A 6,793-nucleotide genomic window follows, 5' to 3' on the forward strand; every position below is an offset into this window, starting at 1 on the left:
TATTATATTATATTATATTATATTATATTATATTATATTATTAGCATAGTATAATATCAGTATTATGTATTACTATATTCATAGAATCATAGAATCAAAGAGTTGGAAGAGACCTCCTGGGCCATCCAGTCCAACCCCATTCTGCCAAGAAGCAGGAATATTGCATTCAAATCACCCCTGACAGGTGGCCATCCAGCCTCTGTTTAAAAGCTTCCAAAGAAGGAGCCTCCACCACACTCCGGGGCAGAGAGTTCCACTGCTGAACGGCTCTCACAGTCAGGAAGTTCTTCCTCATGTTCAGGTAGAATCTCCTCTCTTGTAGTTTGATGCCATTGTTCCGCGTCCTAGTCTCCAAGGAAGCAGAAGCTACAAGGCCGTTCAGTGCTAATCAAGGCGGCCAATTGCAACATTGACACTTTACTCAAACAGACAAAGAGTTCTTTCTTCCACCCTGGACATCATTCCACAGATGTATAAACCCCAGTTGCCTAGTTTCCAAGAGAGCAGTCAGGCTTTGAAGCTGCAAGGCCATTCATTGCTAAATGCAACATTCACACTTTGCCTCAAGCAGACAAGAGTTCTTTCTCCCACCCTGGACATCATTCCACAGATATATGAACCTCACTTGCCTAGTTTCCAAGAGAGCAGCCAGGCTTTGAAGCTGCAAGGCCATTCAGTGCTCATCAAGGTGGCCAGTTTCAACATTCACACTTGCCTCAAGCAGACAAGAGTTCTTTCTCCCACCCTGGGCATCATTCCACAGATATATGAACCTCACTTGCCTAGTTTCCAAGAGAGCAGCCAGGCTTTGAAGCTGCAAGGCCATTCATTGCTAAATGCAACATTCACACTTGCCTCAAGCAGACAAGAGTTCTTTCTCCCACCCTGGACATCATTCCACAGATATATAAACCTCACTTGCCTAGTTTCCAAGAGAGCAGCCAGGCTTTGAAGCTGCAAGGCCATTCATTGCTAAATGCAACATTCACACTTGCCTCAAGCAGACAAGAGTTCTTTCTCCCACCTTGGACATCATTCCACAGATATATGAACCTCACTTGCCTAGTTTCCAAGAGAGCAGCCAGGCTTTGAAGCTGCAAGGCCATTCATTGCTAAATGCAACATTCACACTTGCCTCAAGCAGACAAGAGTTCTTTCTCCCACCCTGGACATCATTCCACAGATATATAAACCTCACTTGCCTAGTTTCCAAGAGAGCAGCCAGGCTTTGAAGCTGCAAGGCCATTCATTGCTAAATGCAACATTCACACTTGCCTCAAGCAGACAAGAGTTCTTTCTCCCACCCTGGACATCATTCCACAGATATATAAACCTCACTTGCCTAGTTTCCAAGAGAGCAGCCAGGCTTTGAAGCTGCAAGGCCATTCAGTGCTAAATGCAACATCCACACTTGCCTCAAGCAGACAAGAGTTCTTTATATGAACCTCACTTGCCTAGTTTCCAAGAGAGCAGCCAGGCTTTGAAGCTGCAAGGCCATTCAGTGCTAAATTCAACATCCACACTTGCCTCAAGCAGACAAGAGTTCTTTCTCCCACCCTGGACATCATTCCACAGATATATAAACATCACTTGCCTAGTTTCCAAGAGAGCGGCCAGGCTTTGAAGCTACAAGGCCATTCAGTGCTAATCAAGGTGGCCAGTTTCAACATTCACACTTTCCTCAAGCAGGCAAGAGTTCTTTCTCCCACCCTGGGCATCATTCCACAGATGTATAAACCCCAGTTGTCTAGTTTCCAAGACAGCAGTCAGGCTTTGAAGCTGCAAGGCCATTCATTGCTAAATGCAAGATTCATACTTGCCTCAAGCAGACAAGAGTTCTTTCTCCCACCCTGGACATCATTCCATAGATATATAAACCTCACTTGCCTAGTTTCCAAGAGAGCAGCCAGGCTTTGAAGCTGCAAGGCCATTCATTGCTAAATGCAACATTCACACTTGCCTCAAGCAGACAAGAGTTTTTTTCTCCCACCCTGGACATCATTCCACAGATATATAAACATCACTTGCCTAGTTTCCAAGAGAGCAGCCAGGCTTTGAAACTGCAAGGCCATTCATTGCTAAATGCAACATTCACACTTGCCTCAAGCAGACAAGAGTTCTTTCTCCCACCCTGGGCATCATTCCACAGATATATGAACCTCACTTGCCTAGTTTCCAAGAGAGCAGCCAGGCTTTGAAGCTGCAAGGCCATTCATTGCTAAATGAAACATTCACACTTGCCTCAAGCAGACAAGAGCTTTTTTCTCTCACCCTGGACATCATTCCATAGATATATAAACATCACTTGCCTAGTTTCCAAGAGAGCAGCCAGGCTTTGAAGCTGCAAGGCCATTCAGTGATAATCAAGGTGGCCAGTTTCAACATTCACACTTTCCTCAAGCAGGCAAGAGTTCTTTCTCCCACCCTGGGCATCATTCCACAGATATATGAACCTCACTTGCCTAGTTTCCAAGAGAGCAGCCAGGCTTTGAAGCTGCAAGGCCATTCATTGCTAAATGCAACATTCACACTTGCCTCAAGCAGACAAGAGTTTTTTTCTCCCACCCTGGACATCATTCCACAGATATATAAACATCACTTGCCTAGTTTCCAAGAGAGCAGCCAGGCTTTGAAACTGCAAGGCCATTCATTGCTAAATGCAACATTCACACTTGCCTCAAGCAGACAAGAGTTCTTTCTCCCACCCTGGGCATCATTCCACAGATATATGAACCTCACTTGCCTAGTTTCCAAGAGAGCAGCCAGGCTTTGAAGCTGCAAGGCCATTCATTGCTAAATGAAACATTCACACTTGCCTCAAGCAGACAAGAGCTTTTTTCTCTCACCCTGGACATCATTCCATAGATATATAAACATCACTTGCCTAGTTTCCAAGAGAGCAGCCAGGCTTTGAAGCTGCAAGGCCATTCAGTGATAATCAAGGTGGCCAGTTTCAACATTCACACTTTCCTCAAGCAGGCAAGAGTTCTTTCTCCCACCCTGGGCATCATTCCACAGATATATGAACCTCACTTGCCTAGTTTCCAAGAGAGCAGCCAGGCTTTGAAGCTGCAAGGCCATTCATTGCTAAATGCAACATTCACACTTGCCTCAAGCAGACAAGAGTTCTTTCTCCCACCCTGGACATCATTCCACAGATATATAAACATCACTTGCCTAGTTTCCAAGAGAGCAGCCAGGCTTTGAAGCTGCAAGGCCATTCAGTGCTAATCAAGGTGGCCAGTTTCAACATTCACACTTTCCTCAAGCAGGCAAGAGTTCTTTCTCCCACCCTGGGCATCATTCCACAGATATATAAACCTCACTTGCCTAGTTTCCAAGAGAGCAGCCAGACTTTGAAGCTGCAAGGCCATTCATTGCTAAATGCAACATTGACACTTGCCTCAAGCAGACAAGAGTTCTTTCTCCCACCCTGGACATCATTCCACAGGTATATAAACCTCACTTGCCTAGTTTTCAAGAGAGCAGCCAGGCTTTGAAGCTAGAAGGCCATTCAGTGCTAATCAAGGTGGCCAATTGCAACATTCACACTTTCCTCAAGCAGACAAGAGTTCTTTCTCCCACCCTGGGCATCATTCCACAGATATATGAACCTCACTTGCCTAGTTTCCAAGAGAGCAGCCAGGCTTTGAAGCTGCAAGGCCATTCATTGCTAAATGCAACATTCACACTTGCCTCAAGCAGACAAGAGTTTTTTTCTCCCACCCTGGACATCATTCCGCAGATATATAAACATCACTTGCCTAGTTTCCAAGAGAGCAGCCAGGCTTTGAAGCTGCAAGGCCATTCAGTGCTAATCAAGGCAGCCAATTGCAACATTCACACTTGCCTCAAGCAGACAAAGAGTTCTTTCTCCCATCCTGGTCATCAGTCCACAGGTATATAAACCTCACTTGCCTCCTTTGCAAGAAAGCAGCCAGGCTTTGAAACTGCAAGGCCATTCAGTGCTAAATGCAACATTCACACTTGCCTCAAGCAGACAAGAGTTCTTTCTCTCACCCTGGACATCATTCCATAGATCTATCAACCTCACTTGCCTAGTTTCCAACAGACCTCACAACCTCTGAGGATGCGTGCCATAGATGTGGTTGAAATGTCAGGAGAGAATGCTTCTGGAACACACAGCCCAGAAAACTCACAGCAACCCAGTGATTCTAAGCTAACACACTTTGTGAAATGACTCCCTGTTCACTAAAGTCTCCATGAAAACTATCAGGGCTTGGAAAAGCCTCTTTTTGAGAGACTGCAGCCTCCAGAATAGTCCTCCAAAGTTTTGTTAGACTACCATTCCCATCATCCAAGCCTGATCTAATCCCTAACAATGACCACGACCTTCATCTTGTGGCAATTCTGTATATAACCTGTTTCCAAGGATCAGTTTTCTGCACAAAGTCTCTGCTAAGGTCCCTTTCATTCATGGAAAGAGGATAAACAACCATTTGTAAACACACCTGTTCCAATGACTTGCCCATGAATGGGAGAGGCTACCTTTTCTCTAAGCAAACGACTGGGATGATTGACCCAAAGCGCAAAACGCTGGCCAGAATTTTCAACTTTTCCTTTCCAAAAAATGAGCATTCTTTGGCTTGTTTTACTGAAGGGATGCTCGTTTGCCCTCAGGGATTTGGAGGAAAACAACGGCCTCCCGGTTGCTTGGTTTGTTAATATGGTGCATCTTTTTATATAAAGTGTATATACGTATAATATTGCAGACTAATGTTACGAAGAGCGAGGCCAAGGGTGTGCGGCATGTGCGTTCGGATCGGAATGCCACCCTCTGTGTTAAAGGACAAACTGGATACAATAAAATTAGCCATTGGTGTGACAACAGGAATCCGTGTTGCGTCCGACCTTTAAAGGCTGTGTATTTTCCAAACTGCATCACAACCATGGTGGTTTTCATACTTTTGCTCTTTAGGGATCCTTTTTCCATTTGGGCCAATTTCCTGAGAAATTCCTGACAGATACAGAGTAATCTTGTGCATTTGTATAGAATTACTATCCATTTCATATCCATATCCATTGCAGTTCGAAAACATGCAAATGTGAGTAGATCAATAGGTACTGCTCCATGCAGTCATGCCGGCCACATGACCTTGGAGGTGTCTACGGACAACGCTGGCTCTTCGGCTTAGAAATGGAGATGAGCACCACACCCCAGAGTCAGACATGACTGGACTTAATGTCACGGGAAAACCTTTACCTTTTCTTAAAGGCACTCCATGCAGTTATGCCAGCCACATGACCTTGAAGGTGTCTATGGACAACGCTGGCTCTTCGGCTTAGAAATGGAGATGAGCACCACACCCCAGAGTCAGACATGACTGGACTTAATGTCAGGGGACAACCTTTACCTTTACCTACTATCCATTACTGCTCAAGCCAACCTAGCAGTTCGAAAACATACAAATGTGAGTAGATCAATAGGTACTGCTCCGGCGGGAAGGTAAGGGCGCTCCATGCAGTCATGCCGGCCACATGACCTTGCAGGTGTCTATGGACAACGCTGGCTCTTCGGCTTAGAAATGGAGATGAGCACCACACCCCAGAGTCAGATATGACTGGACTTAATGTCAGGGGACTACCTTTACCTTTACCTACTATCCATTACTGCTCAAGCCAACCTAGCAGTTCGAAAACATACAAATGTGAGTAGATCAATAGGTACCGCTCCAGCGGGAAGGTAACGGGGCTCCATGCAGTCATGCTGGCCACATGACCTTGGAGGTGTCTACGGACAACGCTGGCTCTTCGGCTTAGAAATGGAGATGAGCACCACACCCCAGAATCAGATATGACTGGACTTAATGTCAGGGGACTACCTTTACCTTTACCTACTATCCATTACTGCTCAAGCCAACCTAGCAGTTCGAAAACATGCAATTGTGAGTAGATCAATAGGTACCGCTCCGGCGGGAAGGTAACGGGGCTCCATGCAGATATGCTGGCCACATGACCTTGGAGGTGTCTATGGACAACGCTGGCTCTTCGGCTTAGAAATGGAGATGAGCACCACACCCCAGAGTCAGACATGACTGGACTTAATGTCAGGGGACTACCTTTACCTTTACCTACTGCTCAAGAAGGGAGCTTTGAAATGGTTGAACAGAAGCTCTCCGAAGCTCTAGGTGCTCTCACTGCCTATTACAGGGAAAACCAGCTGATCCCTAATCCATCCAAAACACAGACATGTGCTTTTCATCTCAAGAACAGACAAGCATCCCGAGCTCTGGGGATCACCTAGGAAGGAATCCCACTGGAGCATTGCAGCGCACCCAAATACCTGGGAGTCACTTTGGATCACACTCTGACCTACAAGAAGCACTGCCTGAATATCAAGCAAAAAGTGGGTGCTAGAAACAATATCATACTAAAGCGGACTGGCACAACCTGGCGATCACAACCAGACACAGTGAAGACATCTGCCCTTGCGCTATGCTACTCTGCTGCTGAGTATGCATGCCCGGTGTGGAACACATCCCACCATAGTAGATGTGGCTCTTAATGAGACATGCCGCATTATCACCGGGTGTCTGCGCCCCACACCACTGGAGAAATTACACTGCTTGGCCGGTATTGCACCACCTGACATCCGCCGGGAAGAGACAGCCAATAGTGAAAGGACCAAGGCAGTGACATCTCCAGCTCATCCCTTGTTTGGGTATCAGCCAGCATGTCAATGACTTAAATCTAGAAATAGCTTTCTAAGATCTACAGAAACACTCGCTGGAACACCTCAGCAAACGAGAGTCCAAAAGTGGCAGGCTCAAAC

The sequence above is a fragment of the Anolis sagrei genome, chromosome Y (assembly GCF_037176765.1).
Source record: "Anolis sagrei isolate rAnoSag1 chromosome Y, rAnoSag1.mat, whole genome shotgun sequence".
Taxonomy (NCBI): Eukaryota; Metazoa; Chordata; class Lepidosauria; order Squamata; family Dactyloidae; genus Anolis; species Anolis sagrei.